A 13066-nucleotide genomic window follows, 5' to 3' on the forward strand; every position below is an offset into this window, starting at 1 on the left:
GTTGTAAAGAACACCAAAAAGGGAGCATGGAAATGGCACGAGGGAACCAAGCAGTGGCAGCTAAGAGAGCAGCATTACAGAATAATCACCTAATAGGGGTTGCCACCTTAGTTCCACAGACTAATTTGCCAGAAACTCCTCCATTTACCGAAGGTGAGACTCTTAAAGCTAAGAGTGAGGGCTTTCAAGAAGATAATAAGGGATGGTTCCAAAAGGAGGAACTCCTTTCTCTGCCTGGGAATCTCCAATGGAAGTTGGTTAACTCCTGACATGCCACCATTCATTTAGGGGAGAAGGCCCACATAGTCCTCAAGAAAAACACTCAGATCCTACTGGATCTCAAAGAATGAGCTGGAAAGTTCTCAGGGTAGCTGCAGTCTGTCTTTGGGGGATCCTTCTCCTGGCTATGGGCAATTTGGAGTTGGCTAATGCCCCTACTAATCCCTGTTATCACCATATTGATGCTGCTTATGATTGCTCCAGGTATTATCAATTGTCTAACCTATTTTGTCTCTGCCCAGGTCAACAAGCTACAACATGCAGTGCCAGTTCAACAAGGATATATAAAGCTACAGCTGACCACAGAAAATATCACTCACCCTTAGATGGACACCACTGTAAGGACACCACTATAAGGACTCATTGAGACTAGCAATGCCCCTTGCTGTCCCAGTTCAGCAGGAAGTAGCCAATTCGGTTGGGCCTCCCATCCCTTGAGTGGGGAATGTTAGGTAGGTAGAATAGGAAAAAGAAGTCGAAACTGGCAGTGGCTAAAAGACAAAGAAAGGAAAAGTCCACAAAAATAGAACAAAGGAAGGTCCAAGGACTGGAGTGAGGACCTCAGGTAAAACAAGCAGCCCTCCTGGCTAGCCCAATTTGCATAGGGCAGGCATAGGGGGAGGAGAAAAAAACATAAAAAGAGGAGCCAAAATTGAGCCGCGGGATTCTCTTCTCTTCTCATGTTTTGGGTTGGTCTTCGCTCACTCCTCGAGGGTGTACTATCCTTTGTTTTTCCTAATAAAACTGAGCTATAACACTGGTCTGTCCATCACTTCAAATTTTTGCTGCGACGAGACAGAACCAAGGAAATTACACATCCCCCCCAACACTTTAATACTGGATCTCTGTGAGTCCCAAAGGGGTAGCCACTTCTCACAGATTTCTTCTAATTGTTCTTAAATTCTTGATTTTTTTCTCTCTAGCAAAGTGATTGCTTAAGTTTAAGTGATCACATCCATGAAAAATGGCTCTGAAATCTACATCTGACTCCTGAGGAGCAAGTTGCCCTCACAGGGAGATAGTCTCATCTGGACATCCTTTCTCTGTCTCAACGCAAAATGTTCCAAAGCAGGTCCATCTTCTACCAGTTCCACTCCTTCTCTGATCCCCCAAGGAACTCTGCCCAGCACTGTTTCCCCTATTTCCTGGGCTTTAAAATTCTGCTCATCTGTCAGTTTTTTTCTATTTATTCCCTGCATCCCTTGAACCTCCCAGTTGCATCTATTTTCAACTTTTTAATTTTTAGGACATCTATTTTTTACTTTTCACTGCTAATTTTTATTCAAACCCTTATTTTAGGCCGAAAATAAAATATTCAACCTTCTATGGTATAGCATATCATAGTCATTCCAAACAGTCAGAATTCGCATTCTCCTTCTTCGTGGTCCCAAAGCCACAGGTCTTGTACGAGATTTGGCAACTCTATTTTTCAATGTATTACCACTTGCACACTTTTCGTACACTTTCATTACTTAATTGCAAACCCCTTGATCTCAGAGACCATATTCTTTTTTTTTTTTCTTGGATGGAGTTAGTATTAAGAATAAGAGAAAATGTGTCTGAGTAAACAAAAATACACACACATAAAGCTGGCACAGCCACCATAGAAAACAGTATGGAGGTTCCTCAAAAAACTAAAACTAGAATTACCATACAATTCAGAAGCCCCATTCCTAGGCATATATCCAGACAAAACTATAATTCAAAAAACTACTGCTGCTGCTGCTGCTAAGTAGCTTCAGTTGTGTCTGACTCTGTGCGACCCCATGGACTGCAGCCCACCAGGCTCCTCCATCCATGGGATTTTCCAGGCAAGAGTACTGGAGTGGGGTGCCATTGCCTTCTCCGAAAACGTGGCTACTCAGCTATAAAAAAGAATGAAATAATGTCATTTGCAGTAACATGGATGGTACTAGAGGTTATCACACTAAGTGAAGTAAGTCAGAAAGAGAAAAATATCATATGATATTACTTATATATGGAATCTAAAATATGACACCAATGAAAGTATATAAGAAACAGAAGCAGACTCACAGATATAGAGAGCAGACTTCTGATTGACAAGGGGGAAAGACGTTGGGAGAGGGATTGAGTAGGAGTTGGGGATTAGCAGATGCAAACTATTAAATGTAGAATGGGTAAACAGCAAGGTCCTGCTGTATAGTACAGGGAATGATATTCAATATCCTGTGATAAACCATAATGGAAAAGAATATTAAAAAGAATGGAAATATATATATCCACCTGCAATGCAGGGGACCCCTGTTCAATTCCTGGATCAGAAAGATCCCCTGGAGAAAGGATATAGGCTACCCACTCCAGTATTCTTGGGCTTCCCTGGTGACTCAGATGGTAAAGAATCTGCCTGCAATGCAGGAGAACTGGGTCTGATCCCTGGGTTGAGAAGATCCCCTGGAGGAGGACATGGCAACCCACTCCAGTATTCTTGCCTGGAGAATCCATATATACACACAACTGAATCACTTTGCTGTACAGCAGATATTAACACAACATTGTAAGTTAACTATACTTCATAACACATACACATGCACACCCCACAATTACAATACACTGGAGATGGTTATGCCCAGTAAGTGTAATGGTGAAACAGGTCTTCATGAAAATAAGTGATACATTTATAATCCTGACAAGTTTGGATTGATCACCCATCATAGCAGCACATATTTTATATGTGTTATTTTGTGCAAACTTCCCCAGAGCCTCCAAGGTCAGTATTATGAGAATCCCCAGATTCAGAAACTGGTAGTGAAAACATGAAGTGGCTTCCCCAAGGTGACACAGCTAGTAATGGAAGAGCAGAGATCAAATTCAGATGGAAGAGCTCACGCTCGTGGGACTCTGCTGGTGGTCCATTGGCCAGGATTCCGAGCTGCAAATGCAGGGGCCACAGGCTGATGTCAGCGGGGAACTAAAATCCCACATGCCACACAGTGTGGCCAAGAGATTTAAAAAAGATAAAAAAATCTTATGTTCATAACCTTGTTTGATTCCATTAGATTAAATCATATCATTTGCTGTTGTGCACAGGGAGTTGATAGACAGGGAAGCAGACCCTTTGGTAGGGAAAGTTTTGTGGATGGTGAAGAGATGTTTTATTGCTGAAAAACAGTAAAAATATTTTGTGCACTCTTCCTCTGGACTCTCATTGTTCTTGCAGCTTTCCAGTTGACTCCAAAGAGTCAACCTGAGCAGGAGGTAGCGTGGGGGCTTTCAGTTGCAGCGAGTGAGGACGCTCTAATATGCCAGCTCCTATAGTCTGTAGGTCCACCCTTTATATCATCTCTCTTTTCATCCTAAAGCATTGTCTTTGAGAAATCCAGGTTAAAGTAACATGGACTTTGGGCTTGGTCATATATTCTCATCAGCTAACAATTGAGGAAGACTTTGTTTGACAACCTTGGGAAGTCCTCCCTTGACCTTCCCACCCATGATGAAGTCATGTGCAGGGACCTATGTCCTTACGTAACACCCATATGCTTTTGCTAACACAGATAGTACTTTTTCTGAGTAGTAATCAATACTATTTGCTTACAACTTGAGGCCAGAGAAGCACATTCTAATCTTTTTACCCATTTTAAGTATCTTACTAGGCTACTGATTCTGAATTTAAATTATACTAATTTAATAGAAGTAGTGTTAATTTTTTTTAAAAAAGAAGCAAAAGCATAAGTGCTTTGTCTTGAAAGCGGTCCAATAATTGTGAATAGGGTGCAATTAAATTGATTTACCATTGGGTGACTTTTTCTATATCAGAGAAAAAGGAGGTAATTGTCTTTTTTTTTATATATATCTTTTCTAATATGGTTTTAGGTGATTCTGATGAGAGAACAAACATTTTTTCTTTAAATATAAATTGTTATGTACTCTCTAAATCTCACTGTGATTTTAAGTTACTTTCTCTAATGACATATGAGGAATAGGCATAGTTTCAAGTTTTAAGATTTAAATCTAATAAGTATTTGTTTTGAATCTTTATTAGAAATTCATTCAAATTTACTTATAACCATATCATCTTAAAGTTATTATTAAATACAGTTTTTTGGAATTTCTTCAAAATATTGATTAAGAGTATTTTTCTATTTCTCTATTTTTCAGATAAATGGAGATACAGAAAAATCCAGCAACTCACCCAAAGATACAGAGTTAATGTGAATCAAGACTTTGATTCAATTTTTGAGATTGGAGTGAAAACTGACCTTTTCCAGTCCTGTGGCCACTACTGTGTTTTCTATACTTGCTGGCATATTGAGTGCAGCACTTTCACAGCATCATCTTTTAGGATTTGAAATAGCTCAACTGAAATTCCATCACCTCCACTAGCTTTGTTCGTAGTGATGCTTCCTAAGGCCCACTTGACTTCGCATTCCAGGATGTCTGGCTCTAGGTGAGTGATCTTGTTTTGCTGACTGCATAGACCTTCTCCATATTTGGCTGCAAAGAATATAATCAATCTGATTTTGGTATTGACCATCTGGTGATGTTCATGTGTGGTCTTCTCTTGTATTGTTAGAAGAAGGTGTTTGGTATAACCAGTGCATTCTCTTGGCAAAACTCTACTAGCCTTTGCCCTGCTTCATTCTGTACTCCAGGGCCAAATTTGCCTGTTAATCCAGGTATTTCTTGACTTTCTACTTTTGTATTACAGTCCCCTATAAAAAAAGGACATCTTTTTGGGGTATTAGTTCTAGAAGGTCTTGTAGGTCTTCATAGAACCATTCAACTTCATCTTCTTCAGCATTATTTGTTGGGGCATAGACTTGGATTACTGTGTAATTGAATGGTTTGCCTTGGAAACTAACAGAGATCATTCCGTCATTTTTGAGATTGCATCCAAGTACTGCGTTTTGGACTCTTTTGTTTACTATGATGGCTACTCCCTTTCTTCTAAGGGATTCTTGCCCACAGTAGTAGATGTAATGGTCATCTGGGTTAAATTCACCCATTCTAGTCCATTTGAATTTGTTGATTTCTAAAATGTCAATGTTCACTCTTGCCATCTCCTGTTTGATCACTTCCAATTTGCCTTGATTCATGGACCTAACATTCCAGGTTCCTATGCAATATTGCCTTTACAGCATTGGACTTTACTTCCATCACAAGTCACATCCACATCTGGGTGTTGTTTTTGCTTTGGGTTTGTCTCTTCATTCTTTCTGGAGTTATTTCTCCACTGATCTCCAGTAGCATATTGGGCACCTACTGACCTGGGGAGTTTCTCTTTCAGTATCCTATCATTTTGCCTTTTCGTACTGTTCATGGGGTTTTCAAGGCAAGAATACTGAAGTGGTTTGCCATTCCCTTCTCCAGTGGACCACATTTTGTCCGAACTCTCCACTATGACCCATCCATCCTGGGTGGCCTTACATGGCATGGCTCCTAGTTTCATTGAGTTAGACAAGTTTCATTGAGTTAAACTAATCAGATTGGTTAGTTTTCTGTGATTGTGGTTTACATTCTGTCTGGTCAATAAATGTTAGCTATTAATTTTTTTTTTTTTTTTTAGTAAAAATTCATAACTTTATTTCATTAATGATAAAAGTTCCATAATGGATTTAACTATAGACAGTAGTCATTTTGCCATTTAATTTTAATATTTTTTGCTAAAATAGTTTGGTCCTGAGATATTCTTTTGCAATGCTTTCTTTCAGTTATCTACTCTCTCTTTTCTGCCTACCATCACCTCTCTTGAGTTTATTTTCAGGAAAGCCAATATGAACAATCCCTGGTGTAAGAATCTCTGAAGTTAACCAGCCAACAAATGCCCAGTGCTAGGTGACCTTCCTGTCCTCAGCCCCATACTCTGTCCCTTTCTGTCTCTGGGGCACACTCCCCCTCATTTCTTGCACTCAAGTGGCTTGCCCATGTATCTGCTTTTTAATTTTGTTCTCAACAGGCATCCTTAAAAATTTATGTTGGCCAATATCTAGTACATCTTTCAAAAATTTTTCATCTAATCTTGTAAACACATCCAGACCAAGGCTAGCCCCAAATCAAATTCTTTGGTTTTTATTTTTTTTAGCATGATGCCAGATGGTACTTAGGTAGGATAATAAAGAAAATCTGTTTTCTTCCTCACATTTCATATATCTGTCATAAATCATAAGTGACTTTTGTTGAACAACAATTTAGAAATTCATGTTTCAGGTGAAGGTTCAGTTTGAATTTCATTTTAATGTTTTATTAAAATTGATTTGCTTTGGTGAATATGAATTAATATGATATCATTTTAGAGGAAATTTGTTGACAAGCAGTGATAAAAATTCAGCTGAGATAACACTTTGGCATAAGATGGTTTTTTTTCTCTTGTTAATCTTTATTGAGGAGATACCAGTAAGAAATCCTTAGCTCTTAATATGCCTTTGAAATACAGATAACATCAAACTGTACTACGTAGGTAAGAAGGAAGAAATCTAAACACTATTAAGGGTGCTGTTAGAATTGACTGTGGCATTTATTCACAAATCCAGCAGACCACTGAGGCTTAAAATGTATAGCTTATTAGGTCATTACTTTTGAATACAAATTATAATAATTTCAGGGTAATAGAGTGTTTAAATTTCTAAAATTTAAGGAAAAGCAGGGATAATTATTATGTTTGCTTGAGTAAAACAGTTACAAAAACAACAATAGAAGTGGAAGGACCTGTGATCCAAATTCTACTTAGACTGAGGAAAGGTAATTTTACAGGGAAGCAGCTCATGCACTACACTGATAAGGTCAAGGTCAATTTTGGGGAAATGGGATGGGAAGGAAATAAAGCTTATGATGCCACTGATACGTATTAGGTTATGGAAAGTATTAGGTAAAGAGAATTAGGGCATAATTTATATTTTATCTGAAATGGGTTGTCAACCTGAATTAGCTTGGAGGTTGGTTGGCAGAAGAATAGAATTATTTTTTTTTTGTTTTGTTATTCAAAAGATAAGATTAAGGAAAAAATAGAAAAATCATGTGATGATATGTTAAAAAAATGTAAAATCTGTTATGAATCATTTTGCTCCTTTACTTAACTTTCCTTTGTCTTTTACTACTTCTCAGTGTAGAAGCTGGTGGTGCAAGTGCTGTTAAATCATTCCTCGACAGTTATCATTTAGAGTCATATCTGTAAACCTTGGTCAGCATCTGGCTGAGGGCCAGCACCATGCATTAGGGGTTTACTTAGTGGGTAAGGAGAGAGCAGAGATAGATGTTAATCCACAGGAAAACAGATTGCCTGGGTCAGCTGCTAGCAAGACCTTCGTGCACGAGTCCTCTGCTTCCCTCTGTTTTTTCTTGAACCCTGGGCATGGTCTTCTTGGGACCTCACTGTCCATCCTGCACAGGGGAGCTTGTGCACGTTGGCACCAGGGCAGCAAATGTGTCAAATGGCCAGTGGATGTTAAATAAAATGCCTGAAAATTTGGGAAACAGCCTGATTTGTCTTGAACCTCAGCTTCACTACTTACAAGTTGTATTGCCTTGGGCAAGCCCACTGCTCTCTGAGCCTCAGTTTTCTCAAGCATAAAATGGAATACTATGAGCACTCATTTCCTGGAGCTGTTCTAATGTATGCATGAGAGAATGTGTGTCAAATGCTTAGCACAATGCCTTGAACTTACTATGGGCTCACAAGCTACAGTCGATATTGTATAAAGGGCCTGCCATCTACAAAGTGCTCGATAAATGGTGTGTATCATTGTGGACATTTTTAAGGTCTTGTTAGCAGTGACCATATCAAAAACGAGGTAATATTTCTCCATGGTTATTGTCTCCAAATCTTCTCTGGAAATGTCTGTGATTGGTGAAACAGGCTCCACAGGCAGAGGTGATGGGTCCATATTTAGGCAGGCAATGTGGCCCAGGGGTTAGAGTCAGAGGAACTGGCTGGAATGATGATTCTGCAATTATTTGCTCTGGGACTTGGGGCAGGACTTTCAATGTCTTTGGATTTCAGTTTCCCTGTCTTAAAACGAGAGTGATAATGCCCACTGCCCAGAGTTATAGGACTTCTAGGAGATGAATTCAGTGTGAATTCAACATGTTACCTGAAAATTAAGATGCTTGTTCATCAACTACCAAGAGGCCCTCGTGGCCAGCCTATCAAAAGAAAGAACCTATGTCCCTATTGGCTCTTTGTCAGCTGCTCTCAGTCTTGCTTTCCTTTGGGGGAAAATTTCCTTTAAAGAATGGTCTGCTTCCTCACCATCTGCTCAGTCTTTTTATGCCATTGAAACTGATTTTAATGCTCTACCTTTGTTTTGGAAAATGATCTCCTACTTCACAATCCCAAATCACAGAATCCAAAGCCCTTCTACCTCTTTGAACTCTGTAATATTTGACACGATGACTTACTCCCACATTAATGAAAGCAAGAGGGGCCGTTTTTTGAGGGGCCACTGAGTGCGGTACTGTGCTAGCTCCCTTGCATTGTGATGCTGTGTGACTTACACAAATTCTCTAGGTGTATTATGGCCCTGTTTTACGGAAGAGGAAATTGAGGCACATAGATGTGAACTAACTTGCTTAGTGTAACTTAACTGTCACATAATTGCTGTAGAGAGATTGAAACCCTGTTAACCCTGAAGTTTCTTCTTGGGGTTTTGTCCTCTCCTAGCTTCTATTTGGGGCTTCCCTCATAACTCAGTTGATACAGAATCCCCATGCAATGCAGGACCCTGGTTCAGTTCCTGGGTTGGGAAGATCCCCTGGAGAAGGGAAAGGCTGCCCACTCCAGTATTCTGGCCTGGAGAATTCCATGCACTATAGTCCATGGGGTCACAAAGAGTCAGACACGACTGAGCGACTTTCATTTTCTTTCACTTACACTAGCTTCTATTTGTAGTATTTCTCTATTAAAATACTCAAAGTACTCTGTACATTTCTTAAGGCATTTGTCTCATTCTTAACTCCTGCAACTTGAAATAATTTCTGATAAATTTGTAATCTCCTGGAGGACCTCCTTTAGCATAATGCCTTGCTGAAACAAATTATTTTTCTACGAAGGGAACATTAGACAGAAAATTCTCTTTGGGCTGCTAAGTCTAAAGAGTCACCATTAAGTAAGAACATACAAACAACATAAACTCCTTCCTTCCTTGTTCATTTACCTTTATTACAACATAACCATGATTTTCTCAAACTAAGAGTTTCCTTTGGGTTAACTGGTCCAGAGACTTTTTCATAGTATTGCAGGGGTAAAGAAAGACAGCTTAAGAGATAAAATGTGCATATTTTCCTTAGAGGTTGCATCTGAAAACATCATTGCTGTTCTGATTAGTGTATTAATGGTAAAGAACCCCAGCCAGGGTGGAGTGTAATTTGATTTAGATAAACTCTAGGTTAGGTAATGCTCAGGAGAGAAATTTGAGCAAGTTTGTGTGATGCGCAGGTGGACCATAAACAAGAGACAATGAGTGTTATTACTTTTCCTGCTGACCTTTATTTAACAGAATTCTCTCATTAGAAAAGAGCTTGCTTTAGCTTATTGTTAACATTGCTATTTGTTCACCTGCTTTGAAAAAGGAACAGGCAAGGGCAACCACTGAGGGAGATTAATAGTTTGCCTGCTTCATGTTGTGCAATGTTCTTTTCTCTCTATCTCTTCAGGCCAATAACAAAGATATACAGATAGATAGGGCTTCCCTGATGGCTCAGGGGTAAAGAATCTGCCTGCCAAGCAGGAGATGCAGGTTTGATCCCTGGGTCTGTAAGATCCCCTGGAGAAGGAAATGGCAACCCACTCCAATATTCTTGCCTGGGGAAATCCCATGGTCAGAGAAGCCTGGCAGGCTACAGTCCATAGGGTCTCAAAAGAGTCAGACATGACTGAGCAACTAAACAACAATAGTTTGATACTTTCAGTGGGCAAGGGGTTATATACACATATTCAGTGGGCAAGGGGTTATATACACATATTCAGTGGGCAAGGGGATGGGGTATGAAGTGAATGCAAAGCATAATATGGGACACAAGAATATTTTAAATAAAAGTATACTAAAATATAGGCTTCTCAGGAACCTCAGCTGGTAAAGAATCCAGTTGCAACGCAGGAGACCCTGGTTTGATTCCTGGGTCGGGAAGATCCCCTGGAGAAGGGATATAGGCTACCCACTTCAATATTCTTGGGCTTCCCTGGTGACTCAGATGGTAAAGAATCCACCTGCAATGTGGGAGACCTGGGTTCAATCCCTAGGTTAGGAAGATCCCTTGGAGGAGGGCATGGCAACCCATTCCAGTATTCTTACCCGGAGAATCCCCATGAACAGAGAAGCCTGGCAGGCTACAGTCCATGGGGTCACAAAGAGGCAGACACAACTGAGTGACTAAGCACAGCACAGCACATTCTAAAATATAGATGACTACTACTAATAAAATGACCATTTTTCTGTAGGTGAAAATAACTGAATATAGGAAATTTCACATGGCTCAATGTTTTAAAGACACCTTGTTATATTGAACAAAATCTTGTAATGTATGTGATACTATCCCATATAACTAATAGAGACAAAGTTCAGAGAAGTTAAATGATTTGCCAAAGGACACATACTAGATGATATTCAAACTCAAGTCACCTTTTTATTCCTTAAGTCTGTCTTTTTATAAAATACAGTTCCCCTCTTTATAAAATTTATAAATTGAATAATATAAACAATAAAAATGTTTTAATGTGTGATAGGAACTAGCCAAAGGTAAAATCTGCTGAAAGAGTTCAAAGACTGGAGAGAAGTCCCTTCTAGATTGGAGGGCAAGGAATGCAAAGGGTAAAGGAGATGGAAAAGGGATGGAAGAAGTTTATATCCAGAAGGGGCCATTGGAGAGCTGGTAGGAGTTTGACAGATGACAGTGAAGTGGGTGAGAGACCGTCTTTGGATGTCAGAAATGCATGAGGCCAAGGAGCAAACTTGTAACACAGAGTGAGAGGAGAAAGGTAAAGATTAGGCTGGAAACTTATCAGGATACCAGAAATTGGAGAATCTTGATTTCCAATCCTGGGAGAAGACTTTATTTGCTTGATTAAACAAGAGTCGTGGAAGGGCTGTGATTAGGGGAGCTCCAAGGTCATTCTCGGTAATGTAGAGAATGTAGAAGAAATAGGCTGGGCAAGGGTTGAGCAGTTTTTCTCAAAATTTATGTGTAATAGATCTACTTTGGGTGTTCGATAAACTTTCTGGTCTCACCCCAAAAAATTCTGATTAAACGTAAGCCACATAAACTGATATTTTTAAAAAACTTCCCTGGTCATTCTTGTGTAGGTGATTTAAGGACAGCATTTTGAAAAATCAGACCAGGAGCAAGGAGGTTGGCTAGCAAACTATCCTCATAACCAAGGTGTGAGAATGAAGGTTCTCATTTGCATAGGGAGGCATAAAAGGCACAGATGTAAAAAATATTTTGTAGGAAGAATCAATAGGACTCAGGTTGGTTAGGTCTACAGTTAGAAAAGGATTCAAAGACCATGGTTGGTGTCAAAACCTGGGTAACAAGTGGCCCAATGAATAGAAACATGAAACAGAGTGGGTTTATTAGGTCTTAACATGAATTTAGTTTTGCCAAATGAATTTCACAGTGTAAAATGGCAGCCACAGGGAAATGTCTACCAGGTAGCAGGCAGCACAGGACTTGACTTAGGGGCCAGGTCACACTTAGAGAGACGGTTTAAGCTATAGGTGTAGACAGGTAATACTTTCAATTACTGAAAGAATGTAAAAAGATAGAAAAGGAAAAAGAAGACCCAGTAAAGAGGAAAGATAGGAAAAAATCATAAGGCAGTAGGGGACCTGGGAAGTTAAACATGATTAAAGTCAAGGGAAGAAAGGATTTCAAGGGAGAAAAAAAAATGAGAGAGAGAGCCAGAGAGAGAGAAAGAGAGACAGAGAAAGAGAGACAGGGAAAGAGAGAGGATAGTCCACAGTTTTGAATGCTGTGATCAAGAATCCTGGGGGTTGTGAAAAGGTCAACAAATTGGATGATAAAGGATTCTTAGAAAGGGTGAAGAGGGCAGTCACAGGAATGCAGTGTGGTCAGAAATGATGCACCAGTGCCTTAAAAATAAATGAGGAGCCATAAAGCGGAGACAGTAAGTACAAACCACAATTTCAAAATGTTGTTTGATGAAAGCAAACTCCAGTCACTTTCCAGTGTTCCATAACCTCACCATCTATCAGTTATTCAAGCCAGAAATCTAACGTTATCCTTGACACCTCCTTCTTCACCCATCTACTCTCAAAATAAGCCCCTCACCAACTCTCTGATGTGACTGCCTACACACGTCCCCTTCTGTCCACTTTTCTACCATCATTCTGCCTCCTGGTCCAGGCTACCATCATATGGATTACACTATAGCCTTTCAACTGGCTTCTCTGTGTCCACTCCTGATCTTCTCCCTTTTGATCATCACATTGCAGCAGAAATACCTTTGCAAAGTACAAGTATCTAGTCAGCCCCCTGTTTAACATCGTGAATACTTTTCCACTGCTCTTAGAATAAAGAGCACAAACACTTAACATGGCCAGCAAGGTCCTAACTAGCCAAGCTCTTCCTGCCTTTCCAGCCTTATCTTTAACTACATGTTGCTTGATTCCTGCCCTCCAGCCATACTGGCCATCTATTAGAGGCACAGTCCTCATCTACTCTCTCTAACAGGCTTCCTTTTTATCTATTTACTAATTTTTTAATTTACTAATTTTCATTAGAATGTAACTACCTGATGTGAAGAGCCGACTCATTGGAAAAGACTCTGATGCTGGGGAAGATTGAGGGCAGGAGGAGAAGTGGGCAACAGAGGATG

The sequence above is a fragment of the Bos mutus genome, chromosome 1 (genome assembly GCF_027580195.1).
Source record: "Bos mutus isolate GX-2022 chromosome 1, NWIPB_WYAK_1.1, whole genome shotgun sequence".
NCBI lineage: Eukaryota > Metazoa > Chordata > Mammalia > Artiodactyla > Bovidae > Bos > Bos mutus.